Genomic DNA, 17,218 nt, shown 5'->3' with positions numbered 1-17,218 from the left:
CATAGGGTGCTGTGAGAGCACCAACACAGACAGGGGGATTCAGGCTGCCCAGAGGAGATATCCCAAAGCAACCTTCTCTCACTCCTAGGTCTCCACTTAACCCAGTGATACAGCAAAGGCTCTGGTTCTCTGTCTTCCTACTTTCTATACTTACCTCCTTTTGAAACACATCCACCTACACTCAACACATCTGGTTCTGCATCACTGATAAGACTTCCTTCATTTCTGTCTTGTAAGGATAGAAAAGGCTGGGCTAGAAACTAGTCTGCTAAAGGTTTAATGGGTTTTCTGATGTATTTTCATTTTTTCAAACACCTCTGCATTACATATGCTGTGGTGCTACTGCATATGGATTGGTTCCAGGTCACTGGCTGACAACCCTGTACTCCAGTTCCGGAGTGGTATTTCAATTGCAGACTTCACTGTCTGTTGAACAAGTATGTCATTTGTGTCAAAACAGAACATAAATAAATAATAATGCAGAAGACCTTCCACCAAGGGATTTTTGTGTTCTGCAAACAAATGGTAGCATTATACCCACTTTATGAGTCGGTGGCTCAGGATAGAGAAACTTTATGTATCTAAAAAGCATAGAAATGAACTTCCATGGTTTTCTTTTCCTAAATTAGGAGAGGCTTTCTCATTTGAACAGATATTTGTACACCCATGTTTATAGCACCATTATTTACAGAAGTCAAAAGTTGGATTCAACCCAAGTATCCATCGATGGATCAATGGATAAACAAAATGTGACATATACATACAATGGGTTATTATTCAGACTTTAAAAAAGAAGGAAATTCTGACATGCTACAACATGGATGAATTTTGAAGCTATTTTACTGAGTGAAATAAGGCAGTTGCAAAAGGCCAAATATCGTATGAGTCCACTTATATGAGGCACCTAAGGTAGTCAGTCAAATTCATAGAGACAGAAAGTAGAATGATGATGGCTAGGGGCTGGGAGAAGGGAGGAATAGAGAGTACACTGTTTCAGTTGGAGAAAATGAAAAAGTTCTGAAGATGAATGGTGGTGATGCTTACACAACAATGTAAATGTACTTAATACCACTGAACTGTACACTTAAAAATGGTTAAAATAGTAAATTTTATGTTATGCATATTTTACTATGATAAAAAGGGGAGGCTTTCTTGATCAATCTCAGTAATACCTCTTTCTTCCTCAAAAGTAACAAAAAGATGAGAGACTGAAAATGGGATCTTGCCCATCTCTTCACTTGGCTAACCTCAGCCTAGCTGTTCTACTGCTGAGTTATACAAATAGGACTGAGCCTTGATTGTTTTCTATTTAAGGTGTTAAAAATAAATAAACTGACTAGAGAAAACACATATTTTAATACAACTTAAAAACTTTTCTTTAAATCGCTATAACCTTCACACACCAAGTAGATTTTCATTTACTCTGCCCCTAAATATCTGAAATTCCATGGGACATACAACTTGAATTCCACAATAGAAAATAGGAATCAATATGCATATATAACTTAGGAAAAAGAACACACTTCCTTCAATTCTTTAAGCCAGTGTTGTTCACAGTATAATCTAACAACATCCTGCATCTCAGTAACTAGAAACCTATTAAAATTCTTATCCTAGACCGACTGAATCAGCATCTTTGGGACTGGTGACTTATAACATGCATTTTAAATTAGCTCCTCGAAGTTACATTAATGCACACTAAAGTTTGAGAATCATTAAACTAAAACAGAAAGGATACCAGTATCAGAAATATGTCTCCTTAGAACAGCAGGATAAGATGATCAGATAGGAATCCAATCGGAAGACAGAAACACGAGACTGAGTACACCAAAATCAACTTATAACCTGTCTTTGCCATGCCTAACCCTGTACTCACTGATCCTTTAACTAAGATAGACAACACTATAATGATGTCACAGATTTTAACAACAAAATGGCAAAGAAGCAAAAGCTCTCATGGGGAGATGTTCTGAAAGGAACAATCTGTCTTTATTAAGAGTTTTGTAGAACTTGAAGGAAAAATCTAGTGTGTCGTGTGTCAATGACAGGAATGGGAACAGGGCACAGTCCCTTGGTATTTTCGTCTTCGATCATCTGCCCAAACTCAACTTTGTATTATATAGTGATTATATTTTATTTGAAATACCTAAGTAACTTCTCTACAGGGCCACCCAAAGATTTTTATGCTTTGCTTCCTTGCAGTTTTCTGTCTCACATCTTCGAAAATTGTAGAGTGTGTTCCTATAGCCAAAAAATATCAGGTGGAAGGTATCAAAGAAATTAAAAGAATGCATAAAGTGGTTTTGTCTCTCTATGAACTTCTTTTCTATCCAAAAAAAGGAGGGGAGGAAAGAGGGCTTAAAATCCAAAGCAACAAAATATTAGTTAAAAATATTGTCAGTTATGCAAAAGCCTTAGTGTTCACACAGCCTTGTTCACGGTCCCAATATGCTTCCTATAAAGAGAACCTAAGAACACCATGGCTTCAAGATCTTTCAGAGTCAATGTGGTTTGAATGATAAGGCTCACTTCTCTTTAGCTCTTTTTTTTTTTAATTAAAGTTATAGGGGTGACAACTGTTAGTAAAATTACTTAGATTTCAGGTACAATTCTGTAATACATCATCTATATATCACATTGTGTGTTCACCACCCAGAGTCAGTTCTCCTTCCATCTTCTAATGTCCATACTGTGCTTTCATTCTGTCTTTTCTGCCTGTATGTCTACATTTAACTCTTTACCTCCAAAGAAAGAATGCTCCCTCAGACTGTGACCTTATAAGAACAGTTCCTCTTTTTTATCCTAGTTTCATTCATGAGATAAAATGTTATCAGTTAGCAAATTAAAAAAAAAGAATAAATCACTTTGGAGCATTCATCTAGTAGAAGGTCATCATCACTCCGCACCCCATCCCTTGGTGTTTCATATCCATGCCATACTCCCACATACTCTGGGTTCAGAAAGAAGCATCTGTCTGAGTAGCATGTGAGGACATCCATCTCTGGTACCAGAGAGAAGGAAGGGGCATTAAGAAGGAAGAGGCTTAAGGTCTTCCTGACTGAATGGATGGGAGAGAGGAAAGAATTCAGCTTAATTCAGAGGTTTCAAGCTGGGTAATAAAGTGCACGGTGACACCACCAGCAGAAATAGAAAAGAGAAGAACTGGTTTCGAGAGCAAAAGGATGTGTTTCACGTTAGATATGGAATTTTCAAACTGATGATAGGATGCTCAAATAGAAATGTATGACAGATAACTGCAGATACAATAACAATAGGGGACAGGCCTGGAGATGGTGATTTGAGCATTTTCAGTTGTGCAATGGTTATGTTATTATAGTGGATGAAACATCTGAAGAGAAAGTAAAAACAGGCAAGCACAGCATGTGACTGGACCTTTAAAGTATGACAAAGAAGAGCAGTCATTGAAAGGGAGAAGAGAACAGTAATCAGAGAAATTGGACCAGAACTGTAGTGACTCAGAGTTAACAGAGGCCAAGGGAGGAAGATATCCAAGAAAGTGGGGATTTCACTTTCATGAAGCATAAGAAAAAAGATCAATGAAAATCGGGACCAAGGAAAAATATTAGGTTTAGAAATTAGGAGGCTATTAATATGTTTCAGATGAACTGGTTGATGGTAACAAGGAAGTGGAAAAGATGGGTGATACCACCCATCTTTTGTCACATATTACATATGTGATACATATCATATATTGCATATGTGATACCACATATGTAATTTCAAATTTTCTAGTAACCACTTTAAAAAATAAACAGATGAATTTCATTTTAATAATATATTTTGTTTAACCCCAAATTTCAATTTGCAATTAATATAAAAATTGAGAATTTTACATTCTTTTTATCTATCATCTTCAAAATTTAGTATGTATTTTACACTTAGAGTACATCTCAATTTGTTTGCTACATTTCAAGTGCTTAATAGCCACATGTGAAAAGTAGCTTCTTTATTGGATATGTCAGAGTCAGAGAATGTAAACACGCCCCACGCAACATGACGCAGACAGGAATGGGTCGTGAAAGCCATGACCAATGTTGGAAGTGGGAATAGGTAACCTAAATGGATTATCCGAACCTCAGATGAGAAGTGGAATGACAGTGGCAGAAAACAGCCCTAGAAATGACATTAGGGAACAACAGTAGACCTCTGTATGCAGTTCAATGTACTAGAAGGAGAATGAGAAATGTGGAGGAGGCCACAGTAAGAGGGTTAAGGAGGAGGTTATCCTATTTGGAGTTATATTTTAGTTATGTTAAAAAAAAATATTTGATTATGAATAACAGCAGTGTGGAAATAAATGAAAACCAACCAAATTAAAACAAGCAGAGGCCATATATTCACAGCTAGCTAGAGCAAAAGAGTTAGCTGTCACTTGCATTTTGGCAGAGACTCAAATTAGGAAAGCTTTGTAGGAGAAAAAAGGGAAGGCTTCAAGTATGCTTTGAATGGAGGCTACTGGCATGGGGAAGCCATAGGCTAACTTACTAGAAGTGGGGCATGCTATGTGATTGGTTAGAGTATATATTTGGCTTTCTCTGTTTAGTCCTAAATTGGAAGCATGGGCAAAAAGTAGGGAAGTGGTTAGTTATTTATCAAGTCCAAGCCATTTGGGGCAGATTATAACAAGGGTTATTGTTTGGTCTCCTTCATTGTTACTAGAGATAGCAGTCTGACTTCCTAAAAGTCTGATTTATAGCAAGCTGGCTGCCTGAGCTACTTATTGTAAATAATGGCTTAATGTCCTGGGAATGTTGCTACAGATGATGGTTCAGAGTTCCATCTGTATATATGGTCTGGCCATTGTCCATTTGTATATTCTGTCTCAGTAGCCTTGCTCTGTTATCCAATGGAAGACAGTCCTTTTGAATTTAGTGTAGCTCAGGAAGATCCCATATTGGTAGTCAAAAGACCTGGGTCATAATCTCCATTCTTTCATTAATTAGTCATGTAAACCAAAAATTATCATTAAACTTCTCTATACTTCAAATTTTCTCATCCAAAAATTAAGAGAAATAAAAAGTTTTCAGCTGCAGAAAATAAAAAAGGAAGGCAGAAAGGCAGAAAAAAAGAAAGAAGGAAGGAAGAAAGACATCAATTACAAAGCAGAGAAAACAACACTTCAATATAGATTAAATATACTTAAACAAGAAATTGTAGACATAAAAGTTTTAAAACTCAGTGTAGAAATGAACAATCAAATGCGAAGATGTAATTAACCAAATGGGGGATATGGGGGGGAGACAAACATATATAAAAAATTAACACTAAATCACAAGCTATCTATGTACCTTCCAACATAGGCCTTAGGTGAGAATCAGAGAATATCATGTGAAATTCATGAACTAAACAGAAGCCTAAGTAAGGAAAAGTGGCACAAACGGCATTATATTTTTTTAAAAATGGTAGAATTACTATAAAGGTAATTTATACAAAAAATACAAACCTTCCTAAATACCAAAAACAATATTTAAAAAAATACAAAGGAAACATGATACAAATGTAAATAACAGAAACCAAAACTATCAATGATATTAATGAATTCAAATGGACTTACCTCATATATTAAAAGAAAAAGTTACTTTAGCGTAATTTTAGGGGGTTTAGCATAGAGCAAAACTCAACTCTATTCTGTATAAGAGAAACCCCTAAAACAAAGTAAGAAAGTTTAAATACAAAGAGATAGGCAAAGGTATATCAAAAAAATGCAAACAAAAAGAAGGAAGGAGTTCTTATCTTAATATCTTACAAGTTAGAATTCAGTACCTGAAGCATTAAAGAGGATAATAAAAGCTAAGTCATTATGCAAAAGACCATGAATCGCAACGGAAATATAAAAGTTTTGAATATTTGTGTACCAAATTTCATAGCAATCACTTTATGAAGCAGAAACTATTGGAGATGCAAGAACAAATAACCAGAATCACATGATAGTACACATTGTAACATACCACTGTCAGTCCAAAATAGGTCAAGTATACAAAAATAAAGATACAGAGGCCCTAAACAGCATAACCAATAAAGCAAATTGATGAATATATTTCAGACTTTGCATCCAAAAATAGAAAATGTATCTTCTTTCTAATAGCACATAAACATTCATGAAGATAGACAATATATTATGGTCCCAAGAAAATGTCAATGAGCTTCATAAAGTGGAAATGATAAGAAGATCATTCTTGCATATTAAAAATATAGAAGTTAATAACAAAATCAAAACATAAATAGGCCTTTCTAAAGTTAAATAACTCTCTATTAGACAACTCGAATCAAAGGGGAACTGAAATTTCAGATTTATAAAAATAATGGTAATAAAAACAATATATATCAAAATCAATGAAATACAATTAAAGCAAAGATTAGAGAAAAAAATCACAGCCATAAATAATTACCAAAAAAAATAAAAATTAAAATAAATATCCACTTGAATTAATAGAAATACATCTCTTGTTTTTGAATAGGATTTATTTACTATCACATAGATGTCAATTTTTCATGAGAAATATAACATTTAACTTGGGAGCAGTTAAAAATAAACAGAACACAGAAAGAAGGAAACATTAAAATAATTGCTAAAAATCGGTTATAAACAGAAAAACGTAGAATTAATAAATGAATAATTGCTGGAAAAATTAACAAAATACAGAATTCATAGCTAATTAATCAAACATAAGAAAAAAGCACAAATACACAAAATAAGAAATGACAATAACCACAAAAACGAGAAATTTTTAAAAATCATAACAGATTGCCTATTACTCTGTAAATAAAACGAAAATCTTAGATGAACATATACATTCCAAAAATTGACCCTAGAAGATATAAAACGTTGAACAAACTAATTTCCATCAAAGAAATATAGATAGTTTATCAAAACACAAGCCCACAAAAGCACAAGACCAAAATGGTGTCACAGGAAATTTTAGCAAACCTCCAAAGATCACGTTCCAATGCTTCTATGTTCCAAACCAAATGTGCCTACCTTCCTCTTAAATACATACCCCTTTAACTTAGCCCTACCCTACATGCCCACTATCATTTCCTGAGCTCAGATCCTCATAAACTTTGCCTGGATTTTCCATTCCTTCTTCCTCTTATTTTACCTGCGGCTGATACTCAGGTGTTATTTTTTTGCAAATGAAAACATGACCATGTATTTTTTACTTTCCTAATTTTATACTGGTAATTGAAGTTATAGGTGTGAAAATTACAATTGGAAAAACTCTCTGCTACCATCTTAAACATACTCTGATTGTCTAATAAATCTAATTATCTGCTTTCTGAAGCAGTTCTGGAAGTCCTCTTTCATGAGTGTCTTTAGTTGCGCATCATGACTGCCTCCATTTCCTGAATCGATTCAAAACGTTTTCCTTTCATGGTCATTTTGACTTTGAGGAAGAGCCAGAAGTCACATGGTGTCAGATCCCGGTGAATAAGGTGGATGAGGACACACCGTAATGTTTTTATTTGACAGAAACTGCCACACCAGAAGCGATGTGTGATATGGAGTGTTGTCATGATAGAGGATGAAGTAAAGACACCAACAAAAGAGGACTTCCAGAACTGCTTCAGAAAGTGGCAAGAACGATCGGATAAGTGTAAGTGAAGGGAGGAGGAGTATTTTGAGGGGATCAATGGCAATGTGTCTTTTACTGTAATAAAATTTTTTTTTAATTTTAAACATTCACCATATTTTTCAATCATACCTCACAGATGGTACAAGAGAAAATTTTGAGTAAGTAATCATGGGATATAAATTTACTGAGCAAAGGAATGCTTTACTTGAATATAGTTTGCTGTCATTTAATTTGCACACATTTGTAGATTATATTCATTTATTCACAAAAATTCAAGTAGTCCTCTTTTAAAACCTCAAGAAGTGAAAATGTAAATTTATGAGAACACTGTGATACTGACACAGAGCAAGGAAGGATTCCACCATGGTTACATTAAAAGGTAGTTTCTGGGAGTGATAAACTGGAAAGGAATCCAAAATCTTGAAATAAGTCCCAGCTCCATATATTTGACCCCCTTTAACCTCTTCAACCATCCCCTTCCCCCCTTACCCTCTGGTAATCACTAAACTGTCGTCTGTGTCTATGACTTTTTCTTTGTCTTGTTCCTTTGTTGCTTTCAGTTTTATATCCTACATGGAAGTGAAATCATATGATTCTCAACTTTTTCTGTCTGACTTATTTCGCTTAGCATAATAATCAAGGTCCATCCATGTTGTCGCAAAGGGCTATATTTCATCTTTTCTTATGGCAGAGTAGTATTCCATTGTGTATATATACCACATCTTCTTTATTCAATCATCTATGGAAGGACACTTTGGTTGTTTCCATGTCTTGGTCACTGTAAATAATGGAAGGAGAACTGACTCTGGGTGGTGAGCACACAACATGATATATACATTCTGTATTATAGAATTGTACGATTGAAACCTGTGTAATTTTACTAACCATTGCCACCACAATAAATTTAATTTAAAAAAGAAAATAAGTCCCAGCTCATATAGATGCCAACAGCGCTTAGTTCCCTTCACCAAAGGCTTACTAAAATTCCATGCATTGCAAAAAATCTAAAGTCCTGCCTTGATACTCAATTAGCATTCAGTACCAAGCAATTAATTATTCAAATGGAAAATCTGATTATGTCTTTTAAAACCACTGCATTTTCCACTTATTTTGAAGACCAAAATGTATGGAGTGTGTATCACTCAGGTCCTGGCAGAAAGAGATGGCTCGCTTAAACTAGGTAATTGAGAATTTAACAACGAGACTACAAAAGTGTAGAAGGATTCCAGGAAATCAATTAAGAATAATGCTTTACCCCAGGGCTAGCAACTGTAAGGAGGTTATTACTCCCCTACATCTGATGGCATAAGCCATTGAGAGAATGGCTACGCAAACCTGGAGAAGGGAACCTGGCAGGATCTATAGCTTCTGGGTGAAACTGGGACCAGCCAACCTACTATTATCTACCAGGTAGAACCCCCAAAGAACAAATGTCCTGACTTCACTCTCCAGGGAGATTTCCATTGGCTGAACACACCCAGATGCTAGAGGGCAAAAGAACTCTGATGCAGTCCAGATCGGTCAGTCCCCTGGGGTACAGAAAGGGTAAAGAAGAATAAGGAGTGAATTTGGAGATCAAATGGAAAATGTCCAATACAGTACTCCTTTGAGGCAGTTAACAGAAAATCTAAGTCAAATTTGTCTAAGCAAACAAGGGAATTTATTGAGTTACGTATCTGAAAACTATAAGAGTACCTCTATCTTCAGGCCCAGTTCACCAAGCATCTCACAGCATCTCAAAGGATGTCATTGAGACTCAGTATCTTTCCATCTCTCATCTCTACACTCTTCCATGTAGACTTTATTCAAAGTGGAAAGATATCTAACAGTTTCAGGTTGAAGTCCAGAAGAAAAAAAAAAAAACAGTAAAAGAATAATAAAATAAGTGAGGTAAAAAATACAAGGTTCTTTCAACAGTTTAATCAGTTCCTGGGTTTGATTCTCACTGGCTTAAATCAAGTCACCTGCTCAATCCTAAACCAACAAATTTAATCAAAGAAACAAAATATGATGATTGGCCTGTGCTGAATCACATGCCTCTCCTTAAACTCAATAGTTTAGGCCACGCAAAGCCCAAGGACAGAGGTGGGGAAAAGGTGGGCACTGTTAAAATTAGGAAAAATGAATGGTAGGCAGCCAAAAGACCACAAATGACTGCTAAGGTCTATTTGATAATCCAGTTCTCTTCTCAACTCTAATTATCATGATGTTCAGGAATATATGAATCTACCAGTTTGGACTGACCAAGTAACAGTAGAAAAATATAGTAACAACTTCCACCTTTCTTTTAATTTCCACATTTTATGCCAAAAGGCCATGACACATTTATTTATATGTATATATTGATATCTGTGTAACTCTGTATATAACACTTCCCATTATGCAGTAATTTGATTTGTTGTGCTATTAAACATTTATATTAGCTTTCTGGATCTATAAGCACTATACATACCATAAGCATTCTCTTGAGGTTGCTAATTCCTGAAAAAGAGAAGCCATTTCTCTTTTGTTAGTTTAATTTTCTTTGCAAACTATTGGTACAGGAGGATGAATTAATGAGTCCCTTTGGTGTTAATGAGAAAATACTTTGGGGTATTTTTCTCTAAAAAGGGACTATTTTTTTCCCAACAAAAATGGTTTTCAAACCAAAATATCACACTGTCACAGAAATTTAAAGCTGAAAAGATATGGATCTTTTGGGGAACTGAGAATCAACAAAGTTCAAGTGACCTAAAAATAGGTGGCATTTTAAACTCCAATATTGAAGAAATGAAAGTCTATGTTCCAGAGAAATTACGGTATCATAAGGTAATACGAGTAGATGTGCTCTCTTTTAACTTGCAATCCATAGTGAATTTTATCACTTGAGTGGCAAAGGACTCTTAAGGCTGTGCCTACGTGTATATTCCCCTTAAGTCATCCTGTTTAGGGTAGACATAGGATTCAGTTCTCTCAGATCACACTGATAGGGTAAATGGAGTTTTTTATTACATCTGTGTATTTGCTGATAAGACAAAATTAAGAATGCACGTATTTAATCATCATATTTTCTCTAAAATGATACAGAAAAACATTTATTTTTAGCGATCTACTGTGCTTTTTTACCCTTCGTCTCAATTATGAACCTATATATTAGTTTTTAAATTGCTTACCTACACAAAGTACATTAGCTTCTCGTAGGTTTGTAGTCTGCCTTCATGTTTATTCCTTTACAGAAATGAGCACATCTCTAAAATTATCCAATAACAAATGTAATGCTAGATGCTTAGCAAAGCAAGTGGGGAACAGGAAATCATTTTCTTTCAGCCTGTTTAACAAGAAACAAAATGAGATGTACCTAAATGAAAACTCAGAACTATTCAAGATTGCTTTCCCTTTGTCTCCTTCCTCCTCCCTGGTGGTTAGTGAACTGGGGGACTTACATAATGACATTATAACATCCAGGTAGAAGGGTTGTCCACCTTGGATTTTAAATGGTCTCATATTTGAAAGCTGATATCCTTGGAGATCACGTTTCCCCACTGTGCTGATAATTCACTGAGATGTGCAAGCATCCTCTTCTGATCTTGCACCATCTTACTTAGTGGTGTTCTCATCCCACTGAGAGACTCATAAACTTCCTGCAACTCTGTTGAGTCTTTCTTTTTCACCTATATGCAGCACCCTTTTGTTCTTGTGGACACAGAGAAATGGTGGCTGCTTTTTTTATATACATCTTGCACCACAAAGGTCTTAGGGATGTCAGCAAGCACTTGCTATGCCATACCAGATCCCCAGCATTCTCTGCTCCTTTACTCGTCAGTTGCTATGATGTGGTAAAGCTCAGTAAATCTACCAAAATCCCAAAGAGAAAGGGTGGCTCATAGAGAGGCAACCCATCAGAGGAAGAGGGAGAGAAGGGATTCACCACCACTCTGTCCTCTCCCAATACTTGCCCCAGAATTCATTCCAAGGGAGAAATATTCATAGAAAATGCCAAAGCTTTCTTGCCTTACCCATATTTCTATTCCCACTGTAAATCTTTACACATATTTATAATAGCTGCTTTAAAAGTCCTTCTCTGCTGATTCCATCATCTCTGCATTTCTAGGTTTGTTTCTATTGATGGATTGTTCACCTGGCTATGAGTCACATTTTCATGCTTCTTTGTGTGTCTAGTAATTTTTAATGGATATTGATTGATTTATATTTCATTAAAAGAAGTTGAGTTTTGTTATGGCAGTCAGTTAATTCACTCAGAGATTAATTTGATCATTTTGAAGTTCCTTTTTTAACTTTGTTAAGGCAGGTCTATAACAGACTTTACTCTAGGGCTAGTTTTTCTTGCCCCTAATTTTTTATGAGTAAAATTATAAGTATATCCTTTGGGGGATTCTCTATTGAATTCCCTGAGTGTCAAAAGGCCTTTCCACCCCAGATGGTCAGAACTCAAGCATCTATGAACCCTGTAAAACTCTGATGGTTTTCAGCTTGCAGGTTCCCTGTACTTGTTCTTTCCCTGGTGTTTATTCTTTGTCTAGCCTTGTAGAGTCTCAATCTATAAATATGTACACCTTAGTATTCAATCAAATAGTCAAAGGGATATCTATGCAAATTTATAGAGTTCTTTGCCTGCTTAGCTCCCTCCTTTTTGGTCCTCTGCCCCATAAATTCCAGTTGCTTAATCCTTCCTGAACTCTCATATCTGTCTTCTCAGCTCAGCAAGACTGCCACACTCTGTGTTCCACCTCTGTGCTTCACTATCCAGTAAGTGCCTCCTGGCAGATAAACTAAGTAATTGTAGGACACAACTAGCTTAATTCCCTTCTCTCAGACACTGCAGCCCTGCATTGCCTGTTGTACAATCTCTGAAAACATTTATTTCATGTATTTTGTCCAGTTTTTTGGAGCAGTGGCTGTTTATTATGGAAGGGTTAGTCTGGCACCAATTAATCAGTCATAGCTGCAATTAAATATCAAACATTTGATTTTCTCCATTTATACTATTATCAAAAATCCTTAAAATAATGAATATCTATCTATGAATGTGCCCAACTGAGAACAGAATCACCATTTAATTATTTGAATCAGGGAAAAAGACAACAATTCATAAATCATACGTCATACCTTATCCCCAATTTCCATAGATACATATATAGATTGCATAGTCAAATTTTATTACTACAGTGATGACTATAATCCAGATATGTGGTTTAGAAAGATGTGACTAGAAGATTGGTTCACAAAATAAGACAAAAGAGAAGTTACTGGGAGAGAGAAAGAAGACGGGAAGTAAAAATGGCTTCCTAGAGAACAAAGGAAAAGCAACTTCCTGGAGAACAAAGAAGGGATTAACTTCTCTTTTCTAATAAAATTGAAGAGTTTCAGACTTTAATAATATAGGAGATTGCAGTCAATGACAGGATAGGGAGCTAAGAGTTGCTCACTGCATGGCCTTGGGAAAATAAACAATAATGCACCAGAAGAGGGCAAATAGAAGCTCAAGCGAGAAAGATCTACGAGGATTTTCATTGCCTACTAGACCTTGAGACGTGATGTGATAAAGCTAGCCTTAGGAAAAAAGTATGTCACATGACCCAGGTGAACATAGGTCTTACATCAATATTAGAAGAAACTGAAATGAACTCTTAAGATAGAGTTTCAGGAAATTTTGGACGGTGTACAACCTAAATGGATAAAGACGTCAAAAAGTCTCATATATGAGTTCTGAGATAAAGAAAGGCATCAATGTTTGAAAAAGACAAATAGGTTTGTAAATACGAGATTGCCCAGAAAATTTCAGCAGCTATTTCATTTCATATATATTTCATTCAATACGCTAACATTCTACTTGGCATTTCTTATATAAAACGTATTTTTGTTGAATCTTCTTAATAGAATCTATCATAAGAAACTTGCTCACAATTCCATTCTCTCTCTCCATAAACACTGGGATAGGAGATTATGTGAACTCAGAATATTCCAAAAAACCAGTTTCCTAGTAAATGATATAAAGATTTCATTGACTCTATGCCACTAATTCTGAGAGTCCTACAGACATTCTTTTGTTATATAGTTATCCTTAATGAGTTATCTTTAATATGGCCAGAAATAAAAACCAATGGCAAAGCGTGGAAATATTTTATTATACAGAGATAACCAATGTGATGGTTATTGTTATTACTTGTTATTGTAAAATTATACTGTATTATTGTGAATTTTATTTTTCTCTGAATCTTTACATTTTAACAAGGGTACTAGTTCTTTTATCTGTGAAACTGATAAAAGCTATAAAAATAATTCACTTTTCCTTCATATCTAAATCCACAGGTATAGAATTAAGGAAGATTCAACAGGATAAAAGTAAAACATCACCAATAACCATTCATGCAATCTTTTTCCAATTAGGATGTTTCTATGACTTGTTCATCACTGAATTCCCAGCACCTAGATGTGCCTGGCACAAGTAGATATTCAATAAAGATTAGGTGAATAAATGAATTACAGTTCTCTATTCATGCTAGTCACCATGATGACAATGTAAATGAAAACAATAAATTCTGGATTATCGACTAATTAAAGGCCTGTCACAGAAAAATAGCAACAACAAAAAAAAAAACTTTCCTAACATGATGGTGTTTGGTTTTGTTTGAGATTGTTGGGGAAGGGGTTGAAAGTGGGCAAAGAAATGGACATGAAATGGTTACCAGCAAAACCCTAGACTGCAAGGGTCATATAGCTCAAAGGAAGTCATCTAGAGTCAATGACTCATGCAAAATTGGAGATAATTTTTTTACTCAGTGCTCAACATGGAAGTTATTTTGCAGAAATAACCATGGTAGATAACAAATATCCATAAGTTCTAGATCTTGGAAATAGCAAAATAAAAGCTTCTGTTGATAACTGAAATTAAGGCAATTTCAAAACAAAAGACATTTCATGTGTGAAATGTGTACAATTCATATTATAACATGATTTAAGTAAGATGTGATGATTCAGCTCAGAAAGACACTGGCTGTGGACCAGGGTGGAACCCAGTAAGCAATGCAGAATTTCTAAACATTCCTAGTCCCTTGAGTTGTTCTTCATATAACATGGTCTCCAGATGCTTTGCCATCATGGGCTGTACTGCTCCAAATGAGCTTCATTGTCTTAAAATGTGCCACTGAAGTACAACACAATTGTGATGGTTAATTTCATGTGTCAACTTGGCTCAGCAATGGTGTCCAGATATGTGGTCAAACGTTATTCTGGATGTTTCTGTGAGGGATTTTAGGATGAGATTAATATTTAAATTGGTGGCTTTTGAGTAAAGCAAAATGCCCTCCATAATGTGGGTGGGTTTCATTCAATCAGTTGAAGGCCTGAACAGAAAAATAGACCCATCTCCCTGGAGCAAGAGGAAATTCTGCCAGCAGATGATCTTCAGATTTGAACTGCAAAATCAGCTCTTCCTGGGTCACCAGCCTGCCAGCCCACCTTGCAGATTTTGGATTTGCCAGCTTCCATAATCACATGAACCAATTCCCTAAATCTCTCCATGCACGCACACACAAACACACACACATACACACGCATCCTACTGGTTATGTTCCTCTGGAGAACACAGATTAATATAACTAGTATGAGCATATTTGTTCTACATGCACAGAACATCACAGAAAGATTGTTCCAGTCATAGGTACAATGAAATCAACAATTAACACAAGATAAAAGACAAAAACCAAATGTAAATCTGGGAGAAGAAAAATAAAGAGAAGACAGAAAATTACATTTACTTTTTTAGCTGTCACATGGTTTAACTCACATTTGAGCTCAAAGGAAAAAAAAATGTCTTTAAGGTTAAAAAAAAATTGCTTCTGAAGTATCCAATTACCATGATCCCTGCACCTGTCAAAAAAGCATTTCTATTCCAAGTTGAACCAATAATATGGCCTACTTTTTTGGAATACTACCTTTTGTCTGTTGCTATAACTTCCAAATGACTTTTTTTTTTCCCCATAACTATTTCCCAATCCAAGCTGTGGTCCCATTGCCCAGAACTAGAATTTACTTCCAGGTCCTTCCATACAACCTGGTTAATTAAGCTTTGCTCAGCTATATGTGACATATGTGTCATCCCTTACTTTGAGTGAGTGTGATATCTACACGCAAATATTTGTACATTGTCATTCATCCACTCAAACATATTTACTTAGTACCTGTTATGTACTGTTATATACCTGCCAGTACTGAGCTAGTTATTGAGCACACAGTCATGAACAAGACAGATATGGCCCTGCCTTCACGGATCTTATATTAAGTGGAAGACAGATAATAAGAAAATAAATTATAACTGTTATGATGGAAATAAATGGAGAGCTGTAAAAGAGAAGAGGTCACCTTTAAGCTGAGACCTAAAGATAAAAAGAAAATTGAGAGAAGAGCATACCAGAAAACAGCAAGTACAAAATCTCTGAAGTGGGGAAAACTTGGAGTGCTTAGAAAGTATCAGAAAATCTATTTAGTTGAATCCTGATGACTGATGCTAAAAATGCAGTAAGATACATACATACCAGATCATAAAGGGGTTTATGGTGAATTTACTAAGAAGGATCAAAGCATAATGCACAAGAATTACCATGGTGCAAGTGGCTACAAGCAGAAGAGAATGTGTGTGTGTGTGTGTGTGTGTGTGTGTGTGTGTGTGTGTGTGTGTGTGACTGGAGAATTTGAAAAACACACAATTCCAGAGTGAATACAGTACAGACATAGAGAATTGTTAGAATATGATTGTAACGTAAGCTGAAACATAATCAATGATATTGAAACCTGCCTGAAGAAGTAATCTGTTAACAAATCTAAAATATTTTTAAAGGTACCTCTCCAGCCATCTATTAGCATGTGTATGGCGGGGTGGGAGGGGTGGGGAATTAATACATTGAGTTCTCACTATCTTCCTGTCACTGCTTCAACAATGATAGCTTGTATATCGGGCTTCCATTTTAAAAAATTTCTGAAAGCTTCAAAAAGAGCAATTTTATACATATATATGTATATATATTATATATATAATATGTGGAGAATATATATAAAATCCTGAAGCAACTCCCGTTCTACTAAGAGAAAAAGCCTCCAATAGCCTACAAACCCTGTACTTCCATGCTTACTCTGTCCTGCCTCACTGTCTTCCTTGCTGCTTCCTAATACATCAAGTGCCTTTGTTCTGGCTGTTCCCTCTGCCTGGAACTCTTTCCTCTCAAATAGGCTGAATCCTTCATCTCCTTCAAGTCTTTGTTCAAATGCCATCTTCTCAATGAGACCTGCTTTGACCATATTATTTTGAAACTACTACACTCATCCCTCAGCACTAATGCCTCTTACCCTGATTTACTTCTTTTTCCATAGGATTAGTCACCTTCTAATATACTATTTCATTTACTTATTATGTCTATTGCTCATTGCCTGTCTCCCTCCACCACAATGAAAGGTCCCGAAGGCAGGAATCTTGGTGTATTTTTTTGCTATTTCTTCTGAAACAGTGTCTAACCCTCAAAAAATATTTGCTCAATAAATTAATTCATTCATATATTAATTGCATTTGGAAATTTGACCACTCTCTGTCTACCAATAATCAAATGTCATATCTAAAGTGAGTAGGATCA

This window comes from Rhinolophus hipposideros, assembly GCF_964194185.1.
Source record: "Rhinolophus hipposideros genome assembly, chromosome: 2".
Classification (NCBI taxonomy): Eukaryota; Metazoa; Chordata; class Mammalia; order Chiroptera; family Rhinolophidae; genus Rhinolophus; species Rhinolophus hipposideros.
This window is presented reverse-complemented; position numbering follows the sequence as displayed.